General features: G+C 40.0%; 1 long non-coding RNA gene across 2 annotated transcripts in view; it reads left to right on the top strand.

Moving 5' to 3' along the window:
• Positions 1–211: 211 nt before the first annotated feature.
• The window catches only part of LOC103549143 (uncharacterized), a 59,037-nt gene continuing 48,434 nt past the window's right edge, over positions 212–10,814 (top strand). Inside the window, exon 1 of one of the 2 annotated variants that reach the window (XR_011537140.1) lies at positions 212–354. This is a non-coding gene — a long non-coding RNA (uncharacterized lncRNA). The remainder of the gene's footprint in view (positions 355–10,814) is intronic. The other variant, XR_544440.2, reaches the window with a different exon arrangement.

Genomic DNA, 10,814 nt, shown 5'->3' with positions numbered 1-10,814 from the left:
TAAAGCCACTACAAAAGGATATCTGGTTTTGTGAAAGCAGTAAAAACAATCTTTTATTAAAATTATATTTTTAAACATGATGAAGGTATATTGGGGATTGGGAGTTGAATGCAAAGTACTAAAGAGAAGAGCTTGAAATAACTTAAAAATAATGTTTTTATTTATTCCTACTCCTAAGTTACAGGCTCCTCAATGGCAAAGGTTCATGCCTAGAATGGCTATAAATAGCACAACTGCATGCTGGGTGGTTTGTTCAAGAGAGGTGGCTCTGCTCTCCTGGACATGTTTATTTTTCAAATTGACAAAGAGTAAAAGATCTTTTCTGACATTTTGCCTTGGGGGACTGGATTAAAGGTATGCCCTTGATGTTTGGTACATTTAATTAAATGTTTGGCTTGAGTTTATAAGGAACTTCTATTTATTTTAGTCAGTTCAGATTGCGATCAATATTAAAAATTCCATTAGATATTGTTGACATTAGATAAAAAAAAGTTTATCTAACAGGATAAAGCCTCTCTGTTACTAAATTTTCACTCTGCTTTGATGTACTTTTTATTTGGTAAAAGTTTTAATCTCATCATCTCTTAGTGGTTTCCTGATTTTGTAGTTTATGACTCATATAATGCTATTTAATCAGACTAATAAACTCAAGCTCATGCCCACTAAAATCTCAGCATAAACAGATTTGAATGAATGTGTTGTCTTGTCAGCACATTGCTTTCTTTGTGCAATTGCTCATATAGTTATTGTCCATTTTATTCTGTAACCTTTGAGGAGATGAGAAGAATGTCTGTGAAACTTGATTTTAATAGTTTTTAATAACATGTGAAGCCAGACTAGATTAAATAATGACAATAATAGTCATATTAATAATAATATTAACAATTAAATACAAAACCCCGTTCATTTTATACCTATTCTCTACCTGGCCCTGTGCTAAGAGTTGTATATGTATTATCTCTACAAGATAGGTATTATTTTCTCCATTTTACACGTGATTAATTGAGATTTCAGATGATTAAATAATTTCCTGAAGATTCAGAATTATTAAATGTTGGAAGCAAACATTTACTCCAAAGATCATAAGACCATAGTCCCCCCTTATCCATGGTCTCACTTTTGATGTTTTTAGTGACGTGTGGTCAACCACGGTCTGAAAATATTAAAAGGAAAATTCCAGAAAATTCCACTGTTCTGAGCAGTGTGATGAAATCCAGCACAGTCCTGCTCTGTCCTGCCTGGGACGTGAATCATCTGTTTGTCCAGTGTATCTATGCTGTATCACACCCTGCCTGTTAGGGACTCAGTAGCCAGCTGCCTCCGTTATCAGATCCATTGTTGTGATATTGCAGTGCCTGTGTTCAAGTAACCCTTAGTTTACTTAGTAATGGTTCCACAGTGCAAGAGTAGTCATGCTGGCTATTGGGATACGCCAAAGAGAAGTTGTAAAGTGCTTCCTTTAAGTGAAAAGGTGAAAGCTCTCCACTTAATAGGGAAAATATAAAAATTGTATGCTGGTTGCTAAGATCTATGGTAACTCATAGTACAGTATACTGTTATAATTGCTTATTTTATTATTAAGTGTTGTTAATCTCTTACTGTGCCTCATTTGTAAATTAAACTTTATCATAGGTATGTATGTATAGGAAAAATCATAGTATGTATAGGGTTCAGTACTGTCCCTGGGGGTCCTGGAACGTATCTCCTGTGTATAAGGGAGGGCTACTGTATTCTATTACATATGTTGTTACTGATCGTTGAATGACGTCTATACCATTAGGTGTTTTGTGTTTTACTGTATTCCTATCATGATAGAGCAGTGATTCTCAGACTTTAATGTGAAGATCTAGTTAAAATGCAGACTCTGAGGGCCGGCCAGGTAGCGCAGTGGTTAAATTCGCATGTTCTGCTTTGGCGGCCAGGGGTTTGCTGGTTCAGATCCCGGGTATGGACGTGGCACCACTTGGCAAGCCATGCTGTGGTAGGTGTCCTGCATATAAAGTGGAGGAGGATGGGCATGGATGTTAGCTCAGGACCACTCTTCCTCAGCAAAAAGAGGAGGATCGGCAGCAGTGTTTGCTCAGGGCTAATCTTCCTCAAAAAATAAATAAATAAATAAATAAAAATAACTTCCTAAATCTCTTTGGGGATGGCAGGGTGGTGCAGTGGTTAAGTGCACACGTTCCGCTTCGGAGACCTGGGGTTGGCTGGGTCAGATCCTGGGTGCTGACGTGGCACAGCTTGGCAAGCCATGCTGTGGTAGGCGTCCCACATATAAAGTAGAGGAAGATGGGCACGGATGTTAGCTCAGGGCCAGTCTTCCTCAGCAAAAAGAGGAGGATTGACATCAGTTAGCTCAGGGCTAATCTTCCTTAAAAAAAAAAAAGCAGACTCTGATTCAGTGGGTTTGGGGTTGGGGTCTGAGATCCTGCATTGCCAACCAGGTCCCAGGTGATGTCAGTATTGCTGCCCTGTGGACCACCACTCTGGGTAGCAAGCTCCAGAGCAGAGATGCCCTTCACGGTGGGGAAGGAATGTTGGGACACATTCTCATCAGACCTTCATTGGAAGCATTTAGAAGAAGTTTTCAACCTACAGAGTTTTCTTTTTTTGGAGGAATCTCATATGCCCTTCTCTGCCTTCTGAAATCAGTGCTGAAGAGAGCCACGAGTGCTGATGGGGGTGCTTGCTACATCCCTCAGATGTTTTGGGATAGAAAAGAATTGAAAATGACTGACCCAGCCAGTTCAGAAGCTGCAATGCTAAAAGCCAGTTTGAGGCTGAGGTGACAGCGTTGATGCTCAGGCAGAGGAGAAAGGAAACATAAAGAGAGGGAACTGAGTTAGAGAAAGAAGAGAGGTGGGAGGAGAAAGGTGAGAGAAATTGGAGGAAAATAGGCAATTGCATATGGCAGCGAGTGGTAGGATGGCACCAGAAGATTGCCAGAAAGAGCCAGTCTCATATCACTACAGAGCATAATTTGAGGAAGCGCCTCATCTTAAAAATACCACTTTCTTCATTTTGTCACGGGGCCTCGGATTATAGATTTGATTCAGAGCAACCTCTAAGCTGGTACAATATGTCAATTAGCCTCCCCTATCCACTAGCAATTTCAGGGTAAATATTTTGACCTGGGTAAAAAACAGTCTTTCACCTTCATTTTAATCTGTGACGTAACTGTTCCAGAGCGATCTCGTCTTTATAATCTGCTTAATGTGTTTGTGTAATCGGACAGAGTGAAATGAAATGGGGGTAGTCAAATTCCATTAGTTACTTTGTCCCTGAGAAGTGTGTTGTGTGCACGTGTGCATGTTAACACACGCACGTGTGTGCACAAACACGTACACGTCACTTTTCATCTTGTATCAGTGGACTGTTGCAAAATGAAAGCTACCTTTTTTTTTAAGTTGTGTTTTAAACAAATACAGGCATTGCATTTATAATTCCTTGTTTGCAAAGACAAGTAGGTGAAAATGCCTTGTCCCGGTTATGGAGGTAGATGACAGATGAAAATATAGAGGGCACTGGGTAGCTTATGAAATACAAATGTTATTGGAAGTTTGTTATTGCTTCTGCAAACACTCCATAAAGTAATGCCTTACGGGAGATTCTGCTAATAAAGATCGTAACAAGGGCAACTTTGGGTCAAAAATACCATTACTTGAACATAATAATAAAGACATGAACCCACATTTTGACAGTCACTGCAGAGGTTCTCATTTCAAAATGTGACAAGCCGACAGCAACTGTCCCAAACTTTTTTGATCCAAGCCTTCTCAAGTTATCTCCTGGTAATGTGCTCTCATATGGAACAGCTAATTAAAACACTGAAACTCACTGAAACAACCAGTGAGGATTTTATGTTACTGTATCTCTGACGAGAGTTTTCTAATCTTTGCAAATGTGTTAACTCTCAACAACTCCTTGGTATGTATGGTTCCATCTGGATGGAATCTGTGCAATCTATCTCAAAATTTTAAAGAGTTTTCCCAGATTATTGACTCATTAATTTCTATGTTTTCAACCTGCAATCTATGCCAGTTTCCTCCTTGAGAAATTGCAAGAATTTGTTTTTTCAGCCTGGAAGTTTATATGAGAAGTACACAGAATTTTAGTCCCAGTTATTTCACTATTGATTGTTGCCCTGCACCTTATGACTTTGTGGAGAAAACTAGCAGGAGTGACAAAAGACAGTTTGCAGCATTTATTGATATTTACAGAACCTTTGACTTCATGGTCAGTAAACATTATGGTCTAAGCTTCACGAACTTCTAACTGAACGTGAGTTACTCATGCTTCTCCAGGAGCTGCATCTTAATAGCGTTAGCTAGTTAGGATCAGGCCTGAACCTCTCATGAAGGATCAGAGATTGATTTAGTACCCTTTTCTTCTAAATTTGATTCTAAATGACTTGCTTTGGGGTCAGTTGGATGCATGTCCACCACTATACAGAATTAAAAATATGAGTACTCTATCATCTTCTGTATAGATGGTGGCAAAGTTTGATTTCTACCAAACCATAAAGGACTTAAGATGCAACCAGTTTTTCCACTGCACTATAGTGTCTGAAAAAATGCTTTTGAGATAAACTATTTTAGAGTTTGAATCACGTTTTTTGGGTGTATGTACTCCAGAATATATACTTTGTTTCTATCTGTCAGCTCTATATTGCTTGTATTGCTGGTCATCTTATGAAGTCCATCCATCATATTGCATTCTCTGTAAGGATAAAATTTCCTGACCAGGTTTATTATTTGACTTAAATTATAAATTTTGTCCTAATGGATTGAATTATCATAATTTTAAACTATTATGGTTGTGTACTCTTTAATTCTATCCTTGAGTGGTAAAAGATAATCAATTCTGGTTTAGTAATAGTCTATTAAACACATAAAAATTAGGGTGAAGTTAGCCTATTACTATTAGCTACTAGTGTAAATTATTGGCTAGTTAGTGTTATTACTGATTTTATTCATAGTTTTCTGCCTTAATAGCTATAAACAATTTTATTTAAAATTCCTTAATTTGAAAAATTCCATTTGGGATGTTTTCTATGACGTTTTCCTCATTTTTCTAGAGAATATGTTCGTCAGAAGAAATTCAGGAGCTTATATTTCTGCACTAATATTGGGCCTGGCCAAAGTTTTCCATTTAAATAGCGATTAATTTTTTCTTTCTGCCCCAATATGAAAATGGGAGAGCAGTTCTTTTGCTCTGATTAAACAAGGGCAATTTAATTCTTAAAACAAACAAACAAGCATTCCTATGAACTTGGAGAACTTCAATTCATTGTGCCATTACTGATGAGTAAAATATATATGAAATAAGAGATATAAGCCAGTAAGCTCCCATTATAAATAGCTAAGTCTGAATTGGATCTTCATAAAACATTTCTGACTTTTTTCTCACTTCTTACAAAAAAAAAATCATCTTCCCCTGTGCTTTCCTATAATTATTTCAAAGATATGTATTCGCTCAAAATAAAGGCATATGGAATCAGAAAGCCATAACTTTTAAATCTTTAATTGAAATAAGAAAGCATTATCTTTTAAAATAAATATCATAATGTCAATGTGGACCATTAAAGAAACTTCTTTGGGTTTTAAAGCAGTAATTTGGGAATGGCAGCCCAGCTTCTCGAGCAAGCTACCACAAAGGGACAAGTGATTTTCCTAAAGCCTTTACAATGCTCTAAGCCGGTTTTGATCCACGCCAGAAGCTGAGGGACAGGTTTCTCTGTGAGCCCAGTTCTGTCTCAGGGGCATGGGAACTGGAGAAAGCATAAAACACAATCTCAGTTCCAAAGGAGTTTCCAACTGCAGTGGAAAGTCAGGATCAACACACACACAAAGATTTTATACAACCCGGGTCCACTTTAGGAAAAAGAATAAAAAGCTACAAATACCAAATTGGGAGCAAAAGTGAGCACTTACAACCAGAAAAGAAAATTCTGATGAATTACTGGAACTTTGGCTACCTAGGTGCCTTTCTTCGGAGAACTTTCTAAGCAGTTTACCAGGACTACTTACATGGAAGTGCTTCCTGAGTGCAGCCAGGCTCTCCCGCCCTCCCTGGAACATTCTGCAGCTCCAGAGATTCCCAGCTCTCATGGAGGCCTGCGCCAGTGAGGGGCTCTGGGGTCTCAGCTTCCCCGTGCATCTGATTCTGCATACACCTGGTTTTTAAATGGCCATTAAGAAAACTAAAAGACACCAGTAGCACCAAGGAATGTGGTAAACATTCAGAAAATACTGTATTTGGAATTCTTTTTGCATCCGTCTATTTTTAAACCTGAAGAGTGAAGGTGTAGAATGAAGAGGCTGGACAATTTTTCTTCTTTGCAATGTCTACCACTTGGGTCTCCAGTGCAATGAGGTGATTCAGAGCAGGAGGAGGCTCATGTGGATGTTGATTTCCTTAGCCAAGAATAAGCACCCCTTTGGGCATCCAGGAATGTAGCAGACCAGGCAGAGCGGGTCTTCCCCTCATATATAAAGTTGAACTCTCCAAATAGACTCCAATGGAGTTTACCTATTTCTTATTTCCCATGGACCCCATATGTGAAATCCCTACATTTATTCCTTCATCTGGTATTTGCTTTTTTTCTCTCTCTCTCTCTTTTTGTTTTCCTGAGGAAGATTCGCCCTGAGCTAACATCTGTTGCCAATCTTCCTTTTTTCTTGAGCAAGACTTGCCCTAAACTAACATCTGTGCCAACCTTCCTCTATTTTGTATGTGGGTCACTGTCACAGCATTGCTCCTGGCGAGTGGTGTAGGTCCATGTCTGGGAAGTGAACCCAGGCCGCCTAAAGGAGCATGCCAAACTTAACCACTAGGCCATGGGACCGGGCCCATCTGGTATTTATTAAGCACCTTTTATATGCCACATACTGCTTTCCCTGCGGTAACTGAGTAATGCAGACAACAGAGGAAGTCACCTCTCTTACAAAGACACAGATATATCATATGTCATGTGGTGAGTGCCAAAAGGAAAAATAGAGGACAAAGGATGACAAGGTCTAGGGGAAACAAGGAGAGCTTCTCTTTAAGGTGACAATCAAATGAAAGCATAAGCAGGAGCCTATGGTGGAAGAGCATTCCAGTCAAAGGGATCAGAAAGCACAGAGGCCTGAGGATGGGCTACACTCAGGATGTCAGAAGTACAGTGAGGAGGCCCCTGTGGCTGGGCTGGAGAGGGGGAAGAGAAGAGGCCAAGAGGTTAGAGAGGTAGCTAGGAACAAGACTATGTAGGGCCTTGTAGGTCATGATCAGGAACTGGGAGGGGCTGAACAGAGGGGTAACATGATCTGCCCCGGGCTTCAAAAGGGTCACACTGACTGCTGTGTAGGAGCAAGGAGCCCAGCGAGGAGGCCAGGACTAGAGTCCAGGTGAGAGAGAGTGGAAGCTTAGAGGAGGGTTTGGCTAGTTGGGAATGTTAAGAATTGATTGGATTCTGCGTTCTCTGACATAGTGCCTGGAATCCCAGCTCCAAGGAGACTTACAAATTTTCCAGGAGGTTAATTGAAGGAACCCCACTGTCTGCTACACTAGTATTTATCCAAGCGCAGTGTAGGCCAGCTGCACCAGAAGCCCCTGTGGCTTCTGTTAAAATGAAGATTTCCTGGCTTTGCCCCAGACCTCTATGGAATCTCTGGCAAAGAGGCCCAGGAATATGAGATTTTAACAACTCTTCTTGTGATTCCTACCCAGGAGAAACTTTGCATCACTGCCTGGGCCTTACAGAAGAGTTGAGCCCTTACGACGGCTCGCGCTTTGTGAGACATTTCCAGCCCACACTTTAAACCCCCGAAGGCTGGAATTGAGGACATATTGTGACTTTAATAGTGACAATTATCAAAGCTCATTGTTTTTGCCTAAACTCTTCATATGGGCTGCCTCCAGCAAGCTGTCACGTTTCAGCCTTATCAGGGGTTTCACAAAACTTTCTGTCATTTTCAGATTGATTTTCATAATACTGAACCTTCTGGGTAAACTTGATTTTTCACTTTAGGTGAGAGATTATAAATACTAACAAATGGACTTAGAATTTTCTGAAGTGTGTATCTATATGAGCCCAGTGTGAAGCCGTATGTTTAAGAGATGAGAAAGGAGATCTGGCAGAGCTCTCTTTCGGCTATTTCCCTTCCTTATATGTTAGTAAGGAATCCTCCCTATTACAAACTTGACTTCCAAACTAGAAAATGATACTTTGAGATGAGGCAGTGAGAAATGAAGCATGAAATAATAGCTACTAATTTTTGTGTGTGTTTCTTGCTTCTTTTCTCTTTCCTGCCTTTATCGCTTCATACTTAATTATTTTTACAGATAAGAGAGAATATTAACTCTGTTTACTCTAAAGTCTTTTGCCATTGTACGCACTTGTGTTGTAGTCAGAATATGACCATCATTTTGTATTCTGTGTTTTTCCATAGTGTCATACACACAGGATGTGTATTATGTTAGTCCCTGAAATTACAATTCTTAATGGCTTTATAGTGAAGCTTTGTAATACTGTGGTGTACTTCATATAAACATTTCTTACCACTCACCACTAGTATGTGAGTTTTTCCAGTTTCACATTATATACAATGAAATATGACACTGTTCTAAACATCTTTATATAAATGACCTTATTTTCTTTGGGGCTATTTTCTTAAAAAATTTTCCCAAATCTATGATTACTAGACTAACATATAATAAGAATTTTTTTTTAAAAACCTGTAACCTTGCCAGATTGTTTCCCAGAAAACTTGAATTGATATTCCAGGCCATGCCATGGGTAATATTTCCTCTTCATCATAGCAATATAAAATTTAAGCACTTTTAATTTTTGCCAGTTTAATAGATGGAACTTCCCCTATTATTTAAATCTTTTCATCTTTTCTGTGGTTAAAATAGGATACAGTACTTATAAAATTGGGACATGAATTTAGGGCAGAGTCAGAGTGACAGCTTTCCTACAAATGGCTCTCTGGCTCATCAATGTTACTGTTCAGTCTCTTTGGCCCATTTTGCAAGACATCCTGACCAAATGAAAGTTCTGGATACTCGGTGATCCTGTTGCTTTGTAGAGAAGTTCTGCTGCTGGGCAGAAGAGGGCACTGTTTGTTTGTACCAAGGCGGAACAAACCTGTCTGACCCATTTAGGGAGAATGATCGCTGCCAGAAACAGCCCTTCACACTGGGGTCCGAGTACCACTGTGGTGGAGGCCGCAGCTCCATCCATGCCTGACAAAACCTGTTAAGCGTGCAGTTTGCTATTATTCACTTTGCTCTACGGAGTTTTAGCTGCCTAGAGGGAGACCACCGGAGTCACTTACATTGCTGACACCAAGGCCTTGGCACCGAGGCCAGTGCCTATGGCAAGATGGAGTAGGTTTGCCCCAGAAGACACCAGCCCCGCTTTGATACCTGCAAGGCTCTGGGAAACCACGAGGTTAATTAGAGTTTGATGAGTTGTGAAGGCCAGGAATTTGGAGAGGCTGGAATAGCATCTAGACTGGGAGCGTAAGGACCTTTTTGTTAAAATTGGGAAGTGCTACCCAAGATGTTCAGGCCCGTCATATTTCTGCATTTCTTCTTTTTTATCCTTCCTTTAAAAAAGCCACATAGGAAATGGACAAGTGCATTATTATTACAAAAGCTTACATTAGAGTGCTGAGCAATCCTTAAACCTGGCCCTCTGCCTCCTTGCTCCACTCACACTGCCTTCCTTGAAGGCCACCGCTGATCATAGTTTGAGAATTTTGTGGGCGTTTACACACACAGGTTCACATACACGTGTATCCTTTTTCTAAAAAAGTGGATTCTTACCATACATACTATCCTGAAATTAGTTACTTTTTCACTTAACCATAAGACTTACCACTGTTTTCCTAGGAGTTCAAACAGGTCTACTTTATTCTGCATAACGACCTATAATATGAATTACCATGAATTAATTAACCATTATACTAACGGGAGTCATTTGCTTTGTTTTCAATTTTTCACTATTACAAATAAAGCAAAGCTAATGTCCTTGTGTTTATAATTTTGTGCACAGACTTAGGTGTTTCTGTGCAATGAATGCTAGATGTAAAATTGCAGGGTCAAATTTTATGTGCATTCAAAATTTTAATAGATATGGTCATATTGCCCTCCAAATGGGAGCATATAACTTCTTCAGGCTATTGATATGTGCAGTTTTCAGACTGTTTGACAGCACTAAACAGAAGAAAGTCTTGAAAGAATTTTGAGGGCTGGCCCGGTGGTGCAGCAGTTAAGTTCGCACATTCGGCTTCTCGGCGGCCCGGGGTTCACCAGTTCGGATCCCGGGTGTGGACACGGCACTGCTTGGCAAACACCATGCTGTGGTAGGCATCCCACATATAAAGTAGAGGAAGATGGGCATGGATGTGAGCTCAGGGCCAGTCTTCCTTAGCAAAAAGAGGAGGATTGGCAGTAGTTAGCTCAGGGCTAATCTTCCTCAAAAAAAAAAAAAAGAAAAGAAAGAATTTCATAGGCCCAAATTTGAGTGTGCCCTTAGATTACTCTATTTGCACAGTTGCATTTGCTTAACTCCAATTAGATCATTATAAAATCTTTCCTAAATGAGATTCTTGGGGCTGGCATGAAGACCTTGCAAGCTGTGATGGCCCTCTGTCATGTTTTTCTCAGATCTGGACAGAGGATTAGGATAAAGGAAAGAGCAAAGTGTCTTCTTGAGCTCCAGGAGAGGTGGGGGAATGCTCGACCCACTCGGGAGGGTCATGGACAGCATGTCTTACTGGAGATTCTTTGTAACTGATTCAGCTCTCAATCTCCTTTTGTCCCTG

The sequence above is a fragment of the Equus przewalskii genome, chromosome 2, assembly GCF_037783145.1.
Source record: "Equus przewalskii isolate Varuska chromosome 2, EquPr2, whole genome shotgun sequence".
NCBI lineage: Eukaryota > Metazoa > Chordata > Mammalia > Perissodactyla > Equidae > Equus > Equus przewalskii.
The sequence above is the reverse complement of the archived record's forward strand: the minus strand, read 5'-3'. Positions and strand labels throughout refer to the sequence as shown.